The following is a 16,669-nucleotide window of genomic DNA, read 5'->3' as shown; positions in this document are numbered from 1 at the left end:
GAAGATTTGCTGCGGTGTTTGTGGCTGGGGACTGATGCGTTGCTGCTACCTGCTTGCGACGTCATGTTTGTCGAGGTTTGATGGCCTGTTTCCATGGAGACCAGCTCTGGGATGCTACGTGTCTTGGAGTTTATCTTAAGAACTGACCATAAGCGTCCAGGATTGGATTTGAAGTCCATGTTCACAGTCTCAAAGAATTTTTCTCTACTTTTCGTGAGCATACGCTTGATCTGAGCCCATAAGCTACGAAATTTCTCCCTCAGCCTGACGGATGGATGCGACTTGAGCTTCCTACGTACAGACTCCTTTTTCTCGATCAGGTTGAGAATTGCACTTGACAGCCAAGGAACAGGGCAACGACCTTTCGGACGTTTTGTAGGAATATTGTCTTTTACAGCAGCGAAAAAAAGGTCTTTCCAAGCTATAGATATCCGGCAGGTATGTACTGTGATTTAATACTTATCTTTATGAAAAAAAATTAATAAAATAAAACAATATGTGGCTAGAAATTGAATCCATTTTTAAAATAACTACACCTAAAAATCGATCAAAAGCTGATGAAATCTAAAAATTCAGAGTCGAATTCCTTCTCTCCGTTGTCTGGACGTAAAAAATCAGCATTTTTTGCATCGCAAGGCGCTCTTTGCGTTAGTCTTGAACCCCTCGAGCAGATGAAGGCGCATTTTATTAGGAAAAAAGATGTTTTTTCCCTACTTTGCATATCGGTCTCTCTTCGTTAAAACTATCATTCTCGCGAGACGATTGTGTTATCTCTAGCTATCTCTTCATCTCTGAAGTAGAGCTCGTCCCACCTGCGTCATCGGCGAACGAGCACTGCTTTGCTGTGGACGTCACCTGTAGACTCGTGATCAGAGGTTAGATGCTTAAAGCACAAAAAGCCATAGCGATCGGATCTCCCTGTGTGGCACTTTCTGCTCAATGACAGGATCTCTTCAACGCCAGCGATAAGTTAATAATTGTCTCTACGTTTTAGTCACGAACGTACTTACAATGTTTACCTCTGTTTTTATGATTTTGTAATCGTTCCTTTGAGCAATAACAACGCGCATGTAAAAGCTGAGTTAGCATTCCTTTAAAGTAGTTTTTCCATTGATTTCGAGTGGCCTTGTCAAACTTGACCTCTTGAAGTTCTGTAAATGGTTACCGATAAAGGACAAGAGTGGGAAACTTAAAATAATGACACAAAACGTCTCAATAGTTGTATCAAAAATTATAAACAGCGTGTTAAATTGAGCAGGTGCAAACTAGAACGCTATGTTCAGGTTTATAATGCCAGGTATAGTCATTATTTAAGATAAAAATCACCTTTAAAATAATTTGCTTCAGACTTCAAAATAATTGAATAAAAGAAACCGGTAAGTTAGTCTCCTGATTAGGCTTCGTGAAGCAAAATTTGCATGCCTTATGGTCCGTGATATGTACTCTGTGGCTATGAACTCTCAAGCGGGAGGTGGATGAGGAAGGTGGCCTACAGACAGCCATTCGATTTTACTTATGCATGGTCCTGCAAGTAACTTGATGGCTTTGACAACTGTCCAGATCTAATGGTCTGGTCTACACTACTTGGGGCTTGTTGGGTGTTACAGAAAGTGACTGGCCAGTTCTTGGTTTTGCCGCTCTGGCTTTGTCTAGTTGTTGGGTCATATTGTAGCGTCTGCTAACGGAGGTGCTTGAGGCTCGTCTGGAGTGGCTCGGATGGATGACTGCTAGGAGATCATCTTCTGTATCAGGGAAGCCGTTCAAGACTGTGCTTTTTTACCCTCTGTAGAGTTGGGTCAGGAATCTCTCTCTCTGGGTTTCATTGAGTTGGTGATCTGGAACGGAAAAGAAGTGGTCGGTATGAATGCGATCGACCACTTGTTCTGCGAGGGTAAGCTCACAGCCCTTCATGAAAGCTCACGATAGATAGCCGGCCGGCAGCATACCTCTGTTACGCTTGTAGCTTATTTCGTAGTCATACTGCTGAAGTGGTAACAAGGCACTCTAGCTTCTTGGGTGCTGATGCTAAGGGCTTCTGGATAATAAAGACCAGGGCTTTTTGATCAGTCCGCAGGATGACTTTCTTAACGAACACATATTGGTGGTTGTGCTCCGTGCCAAAGACCGGGAACAAAAATTATTTCTCGATCTTAGAGTACTTCCTCTCTGCCAACGGGAGTGTCACTGGTTCACCATGCTGTATTAGTAAAAAGTCAAGTCTATTCTTGGACGCATCTCCTTGGCCCTCTGTTGGGTCACCCTTTCTGAAGTACTTGAGTTCTGGTGCTTTTTTGCAACAGCGTCTTTGATCTCTTCGAAGGCATCTCTTTGGTCAGGAGTCCAGATCCACTTACATTCTTACATGTCAGTCTCGCTCTACTAAGACTGAAATTTCTTTAACGCTCGAAAATTGTGTTCGTCTTGCCAAGCAGTAATTATTCCACATCTCTAGGACTGTATCGATTCTACCTTTCTCTTCCTTGGAGATAAAGGTGAAACCAGAGTGTATGTATATCCAGGGCTTCTGGGCAATGTATGTGATGGGAGATACTACTCGATAGATATCCAGCTTCGAGTGTAAATCGAGGGTAAAATTCATGTCTGACAGGTTTGATGGCTTACTAACCCAAAAACACATGGTTCTACAAGGTCACGATATCTTGCACCACAGTCCTACCATTAAAGGACCCTCCTACAATTTGGGGGGAAAAACAACAAAACATGCATAGTTTTATGCAAGTCAAGGTTTATACTCTACATTGGATGTTTTTCGGTTATAGTATATCACAAAAATCCTATTCAGATTTTCTTTAATTGAGAAATTGAAACTTGTGACCGGTATCTACACTTGATTACAAGCAGATGTATTGAAAATGAAGAAGATGCGACTAATGGGTACATCTCTCGACAGCTTCGCATAATCAGCATTCCAGCATTGATAAAGTTCACTTTGTTTTATACAGATTGTCTTTTTATCGCAGAATTGAAACTTGCAACCCGCATTCAAAAGTGATGGTCACATTCTCTGGACCAAAATTAATACACAATGAATAAGACTCTTAGAGAGCCTTAATTAGAGACTCGAATAAATGATATTGTGCCTGAGTTTTCTTTTCATCTATCGAAATCAAGGACGATTTAACGACACAACGAGACGCACTTCCCTTTGGGTAGTAAAAATAGGCTATTCCCCCACTTCCCCCTTTTCCCAACTCAACACTCCAAAGGGAATAAGGTTGAGAAGTGCTTGAATGGATGACTGTATAAATTTTTAAGGATTAATTTGATTTCATTGGGGTGAATAATCACCAACTAATTAAAAACTACATCCTCCCTGCATGTAAGATGGATTCCGATCTCAGCTTTTTGTAGCGGGGGCTGACGGGTCTATCAAGACTAATGTATCAAGCAATAATACAAATCTGTGACTTTAGCGACACAGTCTAATTATTATAAAGCCTTGAATGCCACTAATTGTCCCTGAAATTATCTGTTTACGTCCTACTGTCTTCCTTTTAAAATGTCAGCAGGATTAAAACTAAGAAGAATAGTCTTTACTTTTTACTTTACATATATTTTAGTTTAATATTGGGGACGTATGAAACAGGTCTATAAAAAGTCAGAAGACAAACTATGTGTCTCCAGTTATGAAAGTTAAGTGAAGGAACTGTGTATACTAGAAATTTCTTATTTTTTAATGTTCTAATCCCCTAACAAAGTCATATTCTACAAGAACCGATGTCTTCTTTTCCGTTTTTTTAGATATAAGAACCTAAGGTAGCATTATGAATCATAATATGGCTCAAAACTAATTGAAACTTGTTGGTTTTTAAATTTTTAAGCACTGAGAACAACTAAGTGCTTTACACATTTTGTTGTAAAGCTGGAAAAGTGAGATAACATCACTTCGCCACAAGGTTCAACTTGAATGTTAGAATAAATTTGTAACTTGCATACGTTAAATTCGACCTGACCAGTTGTCTTATTTTGTGTTGCTTCATTGATGGTCTATTGTTTATTTTTCTTTACCAAACAAACGTATACTTTATAGTAGATTTAAAATCAAGCGCAAGAAGAAGAAACTTTCTCCTCTAGAGGCATTCTTTACAAAAAGGAGAAGGAGTCCGAACTTACAGGTAGTACATCTTGGTATTGTTACTGAATATGCTTGATGGTAATTCCTTCAACTGGTTGTTGCTAATATCCCTGCCAAGAATTGATAGAGGGTGGTGTTCATTACCATGTATTCGATAATTACATTAAATCAAAGGGTGCATCCGGTAATGCTGTACTTTCGTGTGAGCTTTGATAGGGGGGCTCAAACAAATCTATGTAATCATTTCTTTTCTATCAGCCATGAATATAGCCTATCTTCTGCTTAACCAGAACTGAAAGTGAGCTCCTTCCATTTTCACGTTAAGTATTTTTTCTTTATTTTTGGAGACTGTGCCTTAATTCTTAGATTTGGGAGCTCTATGTAAACCCAGAGCCTGAAGGAGGGGGAGAGGGCATTGGTTAAATACCCACTAACACTAAAAAAGCAGGGGTGGGGGGGATTTCGCAATCTCTAGCTGGGAGGCTCCCCAAATTAAGAATAATTTATCGGATAATTATTATTGTGCGGGTGAAAGTGGTGCTTCGAAGGATTGTGTTCGGAACCAATTCCAACGTTTCGATAAGTCCAGTGGAGGTTATCCTAAGGGTCGAGTAAATAAATATTGTCAGTCGACAACAATCCTTCGCAGGACTACCCCCATCCGGACGATCAGGCCAGAAGATCACACGTCAGTCCGTGTCACTGACACAGTGACTGAAGTAATGAGTTCAGGTACACTTCAGGTGTTCATGTAAAGGTTGGGCGAAGCTAGTCATGATTTTTGGGAGCTAGAAAGACTCAACATTAAAACCGCAGATTACTCGGTGAGGAGTCCTTTAGTTCACTGTTACTCAAATTCCTATCAAGAATCATTACAAATGTGTCTGACACAAATAACAAATAGTCCTGGCTTACAGCCACTCCAGCTGGGTATAATTACTGAAGATTCCTTGCGGCAAGTCCCTCAGCTTGTTGTTGCTTAAGTGCCTATCAAGATAACGTTAGAACGTGTAAAGTACATGCTGAGCACAACCGTTACGATAAGAATGACACTTGAACGTCTAATCTCTTCATTGTCAAAACTATAAGGAAATTTATAAATAAAACAACTAATAAATGACTAATATCTTATCTTGAATGATAGGTTACTCTTGTCAGCCGAATGATCCATCACCGCCTGAAATTTTGTCACTTTCTGAAGAGTAGGGATATTGTTTCTTAGTTTCACTGTATCTATTTTTTATCTCTGGCTAGAGAGAATGTCTTTCCCCAAAACAAAATACATTGATCTGGCCAGGGCTTAAATCCGAACCTGTCAATCTGGAGTCAAACACTCTCAGCAGTTGGTCAGTGAACCTTGCAATGTTAAGAGCAGTGTTAGCAATTGGCTCATGCGGTGCTTCTTATTATTGGCGTTTTTTTACTTCCTTTGGTATTAAGCAACTGTTTTATGGTTCAAATCTCATTGATCGAATAATTTATTCCTTATCTTTAGCCTTGGCATCAAGATAGTTACATTGATTCCTGGTCAGTTATTACACCAGTGAAAGTGAAAAAGTAGCGCAAACTAAATTTGTCACAACGTCAACAGATAAACCAAACTGAACTGATAAGTTTTTTTATTATAGAACGTTTACAGCTCTGTGTGCTGCAACCTTTGTTGAAATTGAGAGTTAAAACTTAAAATGAGTTTAGATTCTTCGTTAGCGTGGCTTGAGAACGAATTGCACTCTTTGATCAACCCGATAAAGGAAATCCTTCATTTCCCAATTTTTTATTAAACTACACGCTGAGTGTTAAATTCGCACGGTTCAGGACGTACGCGTTACTAGTTTTAAGAGAGGATCAAGTAAAGAGACTGAATCCCACATGTAAGCCTTATTCTTGAACTTATCTCTGTTAAATTATTTTAGGATCAAACCCTTCCTTGTAGATCTTTGGAGGATATAGCCAATCCAGCGTAGAAAATTGTGCACATTAAGAATTCCCACGACTCGACTACCTGTTATGGTACATTTTACGTTTTCCTGGGGTTATCCTAATCGATTTGAGTCTTGCCATAACATGAAAGTAATTCCTTTGAGAATAAGGTCCAAGATAGCATGAGAGGAATTCCTCTAAGAATAGGGCTTTGGTGGAGAAGCAGTCCTCTGGGTCAACCTTTTCTTGGTGTTTATAACTGTTTAATTACACTCACAATTTTGATATGGCAAGCGGAAATTTCCATGCAATTGAGTCAAAGCTTTTTCCATTACAATTCACACTAACAATAGTTTGGTGGAAGACGCCACATTCGCAAGGGTCTGGGCACTCTAAAATGAGGCAAGAAATGATTGGCCGTTAAAATTCGTCAACAAAGGCTTCAAATTTGAAAGAGTTAAGTCAGTTGTTCTGGCAACGAAGAATATTTCATTTTGATAGAACATTACTGTAAAATCACAATTACCAATATTACATGAACACTTCAGAGTTACGATGTAAATTAACTGATCATGAATCAAAGATGAAAACTGGATTGAAAACACGAACTTCAGGCACACTGTATGCAGGCGCCAAAATCGACAAACTGTGGCATAGTAACTTCACTTAGAATAGAAACAAGTCTAAGCGTACAAATGTGAATTTCCGTTGGTTATCATCATATACGCCTTTCCCTTCACCAGATAACTATCATACCAATAATTAAAATTCAAACCTAAAAACAAAATACAAGTTAAATTAAAGGGATATAGAAAAATTAATTTTAAAAGGTTAAATAAGATCCAACTACCAAAGTAGTTTAAACTTTTTTCCGGGTGGTTAGAATTTTGAGCAAATGAAAAAGTACAGGTTTAGATAATCCAATTATGTAAAGTACTGATATACTTCAACAAAACAATTATACCTCACCTTCAATTCTGAGGCTGATGTCTCTTCTTAATACCTCTCCATCTCTTCTTACCTCGCAGCTGTAATTCACGTTGTTTTCTGAAGTTACTTTAAGCTGAAATGTTATGCTGGTACTATTTTGAACAGCGACACCATCTCTTCTCCATACAATGTATGGAGCCGGCGCGCCTTTCACTGGGCACCACAGGTAAGAGGTTCTGTTCAAAAATAGATACTGCGTCTTTGGAGCTTGATCCAACGTAGGATTGACTATATTAGATTTCAAAGAAAAAAGGAAAGTAATTGTTGGAATTATTATGGTGCATGTATGCAGAAAATCTCAGAGACAGTTCGGGAGAATAACTCATACATGCACGTCAAAAAATATTCTGATTCTGACACAATTCAGTGTTCAGGCCAAAGTAACATACGGATTCTATTTGTATCCTTCCCCTTCCTCTGTCTCCGCCTGTCTGTTTGTGGATTTAAGGATATGATAGACCTTCGAGTGCCAACTTTTTATTTTGTTATGTTTTAAATTTTTTTTCATGTCAAACTAAGCATTATTGATTTCACTATAATTTCCAAGAACATTATGGTGAAATACTGAAATGCGGGCGAAAATCTCTGTTATCGGTCTGCGTTTAAAACTAGCATGTGAATGGATAAAGATTAAAAAGGAAAAGAGTCCATAGGTGAAAGTAAAAAAGAAGCCTGGCTTTCAGCAAAAGACGTAAAGAAATTCGTTGAGAAATGGCGAAATAATCCACCAAAATGGATAAAGCCTTGTAGTTTTGGCAATTTTCGCTGCTCGCACTCGATCAGCAACCATTCATTTTTGCTGCGGCGTGCTTAGGCCGCTTTTTAAGTTGAAAAAAAAAGAAAAAAAAAATGAAATCAAAATTGCCGTTCAGCAGAATTGAACTTAAGGCCTGTAACGGGTTACTGTTAAGTAGTTACCGCAAATCCTGTTTTTGCTAGGAACTTCCTGAGACTCTGCAGGACGTTTCTATGATTTTATAAGGGGTTGGTATTTTAAGTTTTTCCGAGTTTTGACATAACTTGACATGTAGTCATCCAATGGCGTGAATTGCTGTATAAACCTGAAAAGCATAAATCAATCTACTTCGTTTGCACGTGAAGGTGCATTTTTTTGAAGAGTCTGTAGGGTATTTAAACTTTACTCATTGCCTTGTAATTTGGTATGAAGAGTCCCAAGATATCAACCTAAACGACCGTGTGTGGGAATTGCGTCTTTCAAAATGGATCTCCGCGATGGCCTCTGACGTAATGTAGATCGGTGAAGTTTTGATCGGTAAACTTGACAGTAATAGACCGCGGAGGTCTACCGTATCATTAACTTGGTAGTTATTAGGCGAGGTAACAATTGCTCAATACAATTTGATCCACAATTTGACCTACAAACATGACGCTATCGACGTTGTTCATCCTAGCAGTATGCAAGACGCGTGTCATATGAACTTTATAATAGACCTCACTCACGGTAGAGTCTCTGTGGCTCAGTGGTAGAGCATCGAAGCCGAGGGTCTGAGGTTTGATTCCTCATGGAGACTCAGAGTTTTTTCTTCGTCCTACGCTCGAGACCAGACAAAAAACGTATTTTTCTACCTCTTTACCAAACTCAAAACTTACCAACTCTCTTACTCTATTAACGAAAAATCTAGTTGTTTCTGGAATTTACAATTAGTAATATATATATATATATATACATAGGTATATATTGATTTATTTAAAGAAACATCATGCCTGTTTCATTGATGGATCTGGCGGTATAGAATATGTCGAAGTCATAGAGATCTGTTCGGATAAATTTCAACCACATGTATCGTCCACTGGATCGCAATACTCCAGTTCCGTAATCTCCACAGAATTCACCGAGAAGATTGGTTGACTGATTACTGCCATCACGAAGTTCAAGATTTAATCCCCATATACATAGTCCGGGAAGCTTGCTGCGTATTGTAAAGTTTAGTTCCACATAATTTCCCCGTGGAACTGAGAGGAATTTTTTTCCGTCAAACTCGTGGACTCGTTGCCAATCTTGTGCTCGTGCTTGCTTGTCATACTTAAACAAACCTGCAATAACTGCAACGAGTCAATTAGTCTGGTTGCAACAAAAACAATTGATAGTTATTGTGAAGAAATTTTAAATGGTACATTAAGACCAAGAAAAAGACAGTGGCTTGCAAAAAAACTGACCTCTGTCTTGCAAGCACAATTACTCTATATATTAGATTTTAAAACATTAAAAAAATCCTAAATAAAAATTTACTTTTATACTCCGCACAGGAGAGAGTGAAGTAGTACCGAAAAGTCGACCTCTGCTCCAGCTGGGACGAAACGAATGACAGTTTTAAACATTCGAGTTAAATTAAATCTTAAAAAATCCATATATTGCCCCGCAGAGGTTATCCTAGCTTGACAGAAACAAAAACTAAATGAAGAAATAAGCACAGACGTTCTATGAAGTAACTAGCTCAATAACACAACATAAATTGTCAGTCGGGGCTAGGGCTCACCAAGTTTGAAAGTTTTTTTATAGCCACTGCACCAAAGAGTATCCGATTCCAAATGGAAAACGTGCTGGCGATTTAGAATTAAGACTGTAATTCTAGTTTCCTTGTGAAAAAAAGTGTATTGAGGATAGAGAAAAGTTGGTTTATTACTGGTTTTGAAATACATTTCATTGCAATTATTTTATTGAATTTTAACATGAGATAATTTTATCGAGCTTGAAGAAATTGAAATCTCATAAAAATTAGTGCACCAGCAGAATATGCAGGATATCCTTATTTCAACTTGAGATGGGACAATCTTGGATAATTTGTAACAAAGAATGCGCCCCATTTCACGTGATTAGTTTTTAAACTTAAAAGTTGCATGATATACTCATATTCAAGAGATAAGGATCTCTTGCTCATCTTTCACCAGATGCCATCTTCGTTCATCCTCTAACTCTTCAGTACCCTCCTTCGACGAATATCCCACTCATTACCTCTATTCCCTTCCCAGTGGCGCCCATCCCACCCATGGGACCCCTCCCTCTGAATTAGAAAAAAAAAATTAAAAAGCTTAAAATTTTTAGATAATGGTTGTAAACAGCTAGGGCGCTTACAGAAAACAAGGATGAAACTCCACTTGGCCATTGAAGATACCATCACAATGTTGTGTGCTCTAGAAGTAAAGTTAATATGCTTAATTTTTCCTTATTCACTGAGTAAGCCAACATAGATTTAATAAAGTAAATGGTTTGAACCCAAGAGTATCAGTAGTTCGTATGGTGTGATCGTCTGGGTGAGTGTAATTCTGAAAAGAACTGTTGTTGGTTCACCAACAACAGTTCTTTTCAGAACTACACTCACCCGGACGATCACACTATACGACCTACAACATAGTTTTTTAAACAAAATCCATGTAGACGCAGTGAAAAGCAATAATTGTTTTCAAATAGAAAATTATGTTTATGTATGCTTTTATCTTCGACAAAATTGATTGACAATATTTTAAAAAAACATTATTTCACCTGAGTTTTGGAAATCATTTCTAGTTTTAGAACCAACTCTGGAAAAAAAGTTTACTGAAAAGAAGCCGAATCTCTCGTTCGGTTCATTACGTAGTTTGGGACTGGATAGTCCATAAACGATGAATCTTGTTTTTCTCGACATCTGTTTTCTGAAAAAAATATGTTGATATGGTGAGAGAATTAACTCTTCTTTAAATCTGAAATTGGGATAATGTACTTTAGTTACCGAGGCCGATGTCATCTAGTATCAGCATCAAAATAAATATTAATTCTTGAAACCCTTACGACTGATGGATGACTTTTTCTGCATTCAGAATCTAAATAGAAATTGAATTCGAATCCTGTCTTTTATTAAGCTTTCAATATTTTATGGTAAAGGAGGAAAAAGCCACTGTCTATGGTCAGCAAAAGCCAACAAGAAAGATTAATAAAGCGGTTCTAAAATGTTTTGTTGGACTAAGAATTCAAAAATAGGAACACGAAATAAAAAGAAAAAATAATTGAAGGAGCAGCTTTGTGAATGTAATTTTTTGTCTTGTTTTAACATGTGGAGTAATATATGTACCAAAGGAAGCCATATGTGAAATAATTTAAACGCTTTTATTCACCTTATAAGAAAGCAATTTTTGTATTAACTTCATCTACATAGAGTCGGCAATTTTCGAATAAAAATCATTCTTTCCCCTTTATTTTGATCACAGGTAGAAATAATAATCCTTTATTCACCATAACTACTGAAAATATTTACAAAATAATGATAAAATCCTTAAAAATCAAAAACTACATTAAATGTCTTATAAAAATCTAAGGAATACTAACAGATACACGCTTCGTTTACGTTTACTTCTTGAACTTTAAAGAAGGTTAAGATAATTGGAAAAGAAGTAATAATAGTAATGTGAAGAGTATTAAAAGTTTTAATCCTAAAAAGTCTTGCTAGTCCGCTACCGGTTCCAAAGCCCGTACTAATCCTAAATGTGAGGAATAGTAAAAGGTAGTAAAAGCTAGTTCCAATTTGATTCCTTATCATAATTCTTGTCTTTTATTTTTTAATAACCTCAGATACAAGTGCGAAATTTTGTAGAGCGGATAATCATTCTTCTATTCCTTTCTTAACCAAACTATCTCGGAAAAGAGGCCATTCAAAGTATCTCGATAAGTTCATATTATTAGGTTTAAATTACGCAGTCCATCAACATGCACCCAAAATGGATCAGTCTCTCAATTCTCGCTTACAGACGACTTAACAACCCAATCAAATAAGAAATGGGAATTATAATGTGATCACTGAGCTTAGTTAGAATTCAGTTACGAGATGAATCGTTGATAAACTCATTGCTAATTCATGGCGACTGATAACAATATTCCATGCTATATTTGGCGCTTTTCATCCTCTAAACAAGAAATTTAAAGGTGATTTCTTGTTCCTTTTGAAACGCTGAACATTTTCCTTCCTACAAAAAAAATGCTTCTTTTTTCCCCTTGTGGAGTTCTCCAACCTCTTCAGCAAGAATGTTGATGATACATTTAGAGTTTTGGAGGAAATAAATTGAAATCCTCGCGCTGTGAATAGTTAACCTTTTACCCATCACTCAGCTGATAATTTTACAAGCTTCTTGCTTCTTGTTTGTGCTCTGATGTCATTTGAATTTTTCATTTGATCGAGTTGATTGTTTTCCAAAATTCTAAACACCATTGTTCTTGACAATGTAATGATGTTGGTGGAGGGAAATGAGATTTCAATGAATTAATTTAGAGCATAACTTAGAAATACTATGGTTAAAAACTGAAAGGAATCGAGTTGATCTTACAGTAAAAAATACTTTAAACATATTAGAAAATATATTGCGGTAAAGCAGGTAGCACATTCATCAACAAGATCGACATCTCTACAGACTGTGTACATGCAGTTATCTTGTAATGCAAAAGAAAGGCTCGCCGCCTCTAGATAGAAAGTGTTCGTAGGATAACTAGGTTTTTCATTGTTTTAAAATTTATCTGTAATTAAAAAACCGTAACTATTCGTTATTTTTGGCAAGAGAACGGCCATCGCTTTTTAAACAAGAGATGTTTCAATATCTATATAAATATACTAGTTATCTTTTGTATAATTCATGGTGCGAAAGTCACGAAAAACTATTTAAAAGTGTGTTTCAATCTTTTGATGAAGAAAAGCCAGAGAAATGTTAGGTTTGCAATTTTGTGGTCTAACCGGCCTTGCTCTTCTCGAAAGCAATCTGCTTAAGTATATCCACATAAATTGGAGATAGAAGGAGAAATTGCGCTTTTATCACTCTACTGCCATAATTGTTACACGGCACATCATCGGAGAACTTACAGAGAAAAAGGATTATTTATATCACGTAAAAAGAATAATTAATTCAGCATATATTTTCGTTTTCCTTAGTTGTTTTTCATTTTCTTATCGAAACATAGATTTTTGAACAAAGCTTTTAAGACGACTCGGCAAAGTCGAAGAGTAACTCTGTGAATGTAACTGTTGATCGTTTACAAACTGACTGCTTCGTGTCTTTACTCTCAGATGGCATTTGACTTTCAAATTTACGTTTTAACATCTGACAAGGAATATGTTTTCCTTTCGGTAAAATTCGCATCTGCATTGTGAAATACCATTACAAAACATAACACTCCTGTTTATTATTCCGAGGATAATACTACTATTCGTGTCTGTCAAAGAATTTGGACTCTTTTCGCTGTCGATCAATTTTCCTAAACTCTAAACATCGTTCTTCTTGAAAATGTACCGTTAATGGTGAGGAGAAACTTGATTCTGAGAAATTATATGAAGTGCTGTGAAAAAACAATTATGTTTCACTTTTTCGTGTGCTTTGTTTCTCAGAAAACGCAGGAAATGCACCTAACGATAACATAAAAATCACAAAAACAAAGAAAGAAACTAAAATGATCTAATTAAAGAACTATAGGTCCGGGAGCTAGAATAGTTTAGAATAAATATTGTGGTAACAAACAGAACAAAAATAATTTCATCGAAAAGATCGTCACCTGTCGACGTCTCGGAAGTTAATATCCTAGTTAACAAAACTGCTCTCTACTTTCAAATCTAACTTTTGTACCGTAAAGTGAGCTAGACAGATGAATTAAAATTTTATGAGGTAAGAACAGAAAGAAACGAAGCGAAACGAAGCTCTCATGTTTAGGACGTGAATGTTGATTGTCCCTTTACTCTGTAAGAATCTGATCGCATTTATCCGCATAAGCAGATAATTAATTCACACAAAGATTAAGGTTTTTAAAGCTGTTTTAATTGTTGTTTTCAATAACTTGAGAGTTTTAACAGACAAAAATTTCCATCACGTAATTTTCCAAGTCCACGTTCACCTCAAAAGAGAAATTCAAATAAGGTCTACTTGGCTCTCTTTTTTTTCCTCCCTTTTCTCTTTGAGCAGTTTTAATAACTAATTCATATAATTTTGCAATGAACTGAACGAACCGACTTAATTATGACTATTCATCGGCGACCAACGCTTTTTTTTCCTTTTTCAGCCAAAATATCTCGGAAAAGAGGCCATTTAAAGTATCTCGATAAGTTCATATTTTCAGGTTTGATTACGTAGTTCATCGACATGCACCCAAACTGGATCAGATCAGTCTCTCAATTCTCGCTAACAGACCACTTAACAATGCATTAAAATAAGAAATAGGAATTCCAATGTGATCACTGAGCTTATTTAGAATTCAGTTAGGAGATGAATCGTTGATAAACTTATTGCTAATTCATGGTGAACGATAAAAATATTCCATACTATATTTGGCGCTTTTCATCCTCTAAACAAGAAATATAAAGGTGATTTTTATTCCTTTTGAACCGCTGAACAAAATTCCCACCGTGGCGCAAAGTAAATATAAAGTATATAAGTAAATATTAATTAAGTAATATTATGTTCATGCGTTTTTAATGTAAAAAAGAAAGAATGTAAAAATTTTTTGGAATTTTCCTTCGTACAAAGAAAGTGCTTCTTTTTTCCCGTGTGGTGTTCTCCAACCCCTTCAGCAAGAATATTGATGACACAATAAGAGTTTTGGAGGAAATAAATTGAAATCCTCGCGCTGTGAACAGTTATCCTTTTATCCATCACTCAGCTGATAATTTTACAAGCTGCCTGCTTCTTGTTTGTGCTCTGATGTCATTTGAATTTTTCATTTGATCGAGTTGATCGTTTTCCAAAATTCTCAACACCATTTTTCTTGACAATATAACGATGTTGGTAGAGGGAAATGAGATTTCGATGGATTAAATGAAGTGTCATCATGAATTGATTCAAGTTTTACTCATTTTGTCGTGTATTGGTTTTGACAGGGCGTAAAATGCACACCTAGAGCATAACTCACAGATACAATGGTTAAAACTGAAAGGAATCGAGTTGATTTTGCAGTGGAAAAATATTCTAGACATATTAGAAACTATATTGTGGTAAAGCACCTAGCATATTCATCGACAGGATCGACATCTGTACTGACTGTGTACATGTAGTTATCTAGCAATAAAAAGGAAGGCTCGCCACCTTTAGATAAAAAGAGCTCGTAATAGAATAACTAGGTTCTTCATTGTTCTAAAATTTACCTTAAATTCTAAAACCGTTACTATTCGTTCTTTTTGGCAAGAGAACGGCTATTGCCCTTTAAACAACAGATGTTTCAATATCTATATAAATATACTAGTTATACTTTGCATAATTTATGGTGCGAATGTCGCGAGAAACTATTCAAAAGTGTTTTTTAATCTTTAGATGAAGAAAAGCCACAGAAATGTTACGTTTTCGATTTTGTGGTTTAACCGGTCTCGTTCTTATCAAAGTAAATCTGTTCAATATCATCATATATTGACGATAGAAGGAGAAATCGCGCTTTTATCACTCTACTGCAAAAATTGCTAGACAGCACATCATCAAAGAACTGACAGGAAAAAAGATCTGTATGCGTTGCGCGCTTTCTATATCACGTAAAAGAATAATTAATTCAGCAATTTTTTCAATCTCTCATCAGGACAGATTTTTGAACAAGGCTTCTGGAAAAATTCCACAAAATCGAAGAGTTGTAAATTTTATTTTCTAAAGATTATGTCCGATACTCTGTGAATATAACTGTTTATCGTTCACAAACTGACTTCTTCGTGTCTTTTTCCTCAGGTGTCATTTGACTTTCAAATTAACGTTTGAACAACTTACAAGGAATATGTTTCCCTTTCAGTAAAATTCGAATCTCCATTGGAAAATACCATTACAAAACATACACTCTTGTTTATTATTTCGAGGATAATACTACTATTTGTGTTTGTCGAAGAATTTAGACTCTTTTCTATGTCGATCAACTAGTCGATTAATTTGTTTAACTTTTTTCGTGTCCTTTGTTTCTCAAAAAAGGCGGAAAATGCACCTAACTATAACATAAAAATCACAAAAATAGAGAAAACAAACTAAAATGATCGAATTACAGAACTTCAGAAGCTAGAATAGTTTAGGATAAATATTGTGGTAACAAACATAACAAAAATGATGTCATCGAAAGGATCGCCATCTGTCAACATCTAGGAAGCTTATGTCCTATCAACAAAAAAATTCTCTCTACTTTCAAATCTAACTTTTGTACCGTATAGTGAGCGAGAGAGATGAATTAAACTATTATGAAATAAGAACAGAAAGAAACGAAGCTCTTATGTTTAGTACCTGAATGTTGATTGTCCCTTTACTCTGAAAGAATCTGATCGCATTTATCCGCATAAGCAGAAGACAATTAATTCACAAAGGGGTAAAGGGTTTTACAGCTGTTTTAACTGTTGCTTTTTAATAAATTGAGAGTTTTAAATAGACAAAAATTTCCATCACGTAATTTCTTAAGTCCACGTCTACCTCAAAAGAGGAACTGAAATAAGGTATATTTTTTTTTGTTTTTGTTTTTTTTTCTTCTCCCTTTTCTCTTTGAGCAGTTTTAAAAACTAATTTATAAAATGTTGCGATGAACTGAATAAACTGACTAAATTATATGACTGACGTGACTATTCATCGGCAACCAACGCTTTTATTATTTCATAACAGTATTTGACTTTCAAATCCAAATTATGCCAAATTTTTTGCCCTAAATACATTTTTTTTTTATTTTCATTAACACTGACTTACTTTTTT

General features: G+C 36.1%; 1 protein-coding gene across 3 annotated transcripts in view; it reads left to right on the top strand.

Moving 5' to 3' along the window:
- Window positions 1-16,669, top strand: part of LOC149053501 (diacylglycerol kinase theta-like) — a 70,837-nt gene that overhangs the window by 39,198 nt on the left and 14,970 nt on the right. The window lies entirely within an intron of this gene.

Source organism: Pocillopora damicornis, chromosome 1, assembly GCF_964200805.1.
Source record: "Pocillopora damicornis chromosome 1, jaPocDami1.2, whole genome shotgun sequence".
NCBI classification, from domain to species: domain Eukaryota; kingdom Metazoa; phylum Cnidaria; class Anthozoa; order Scleractinia; family Pocilloporidae; genus Pocillopora; species Pocillopora damicornis.
This window is presented reverse-complemented; position numbering and strand designations above follow the sequence as displayed.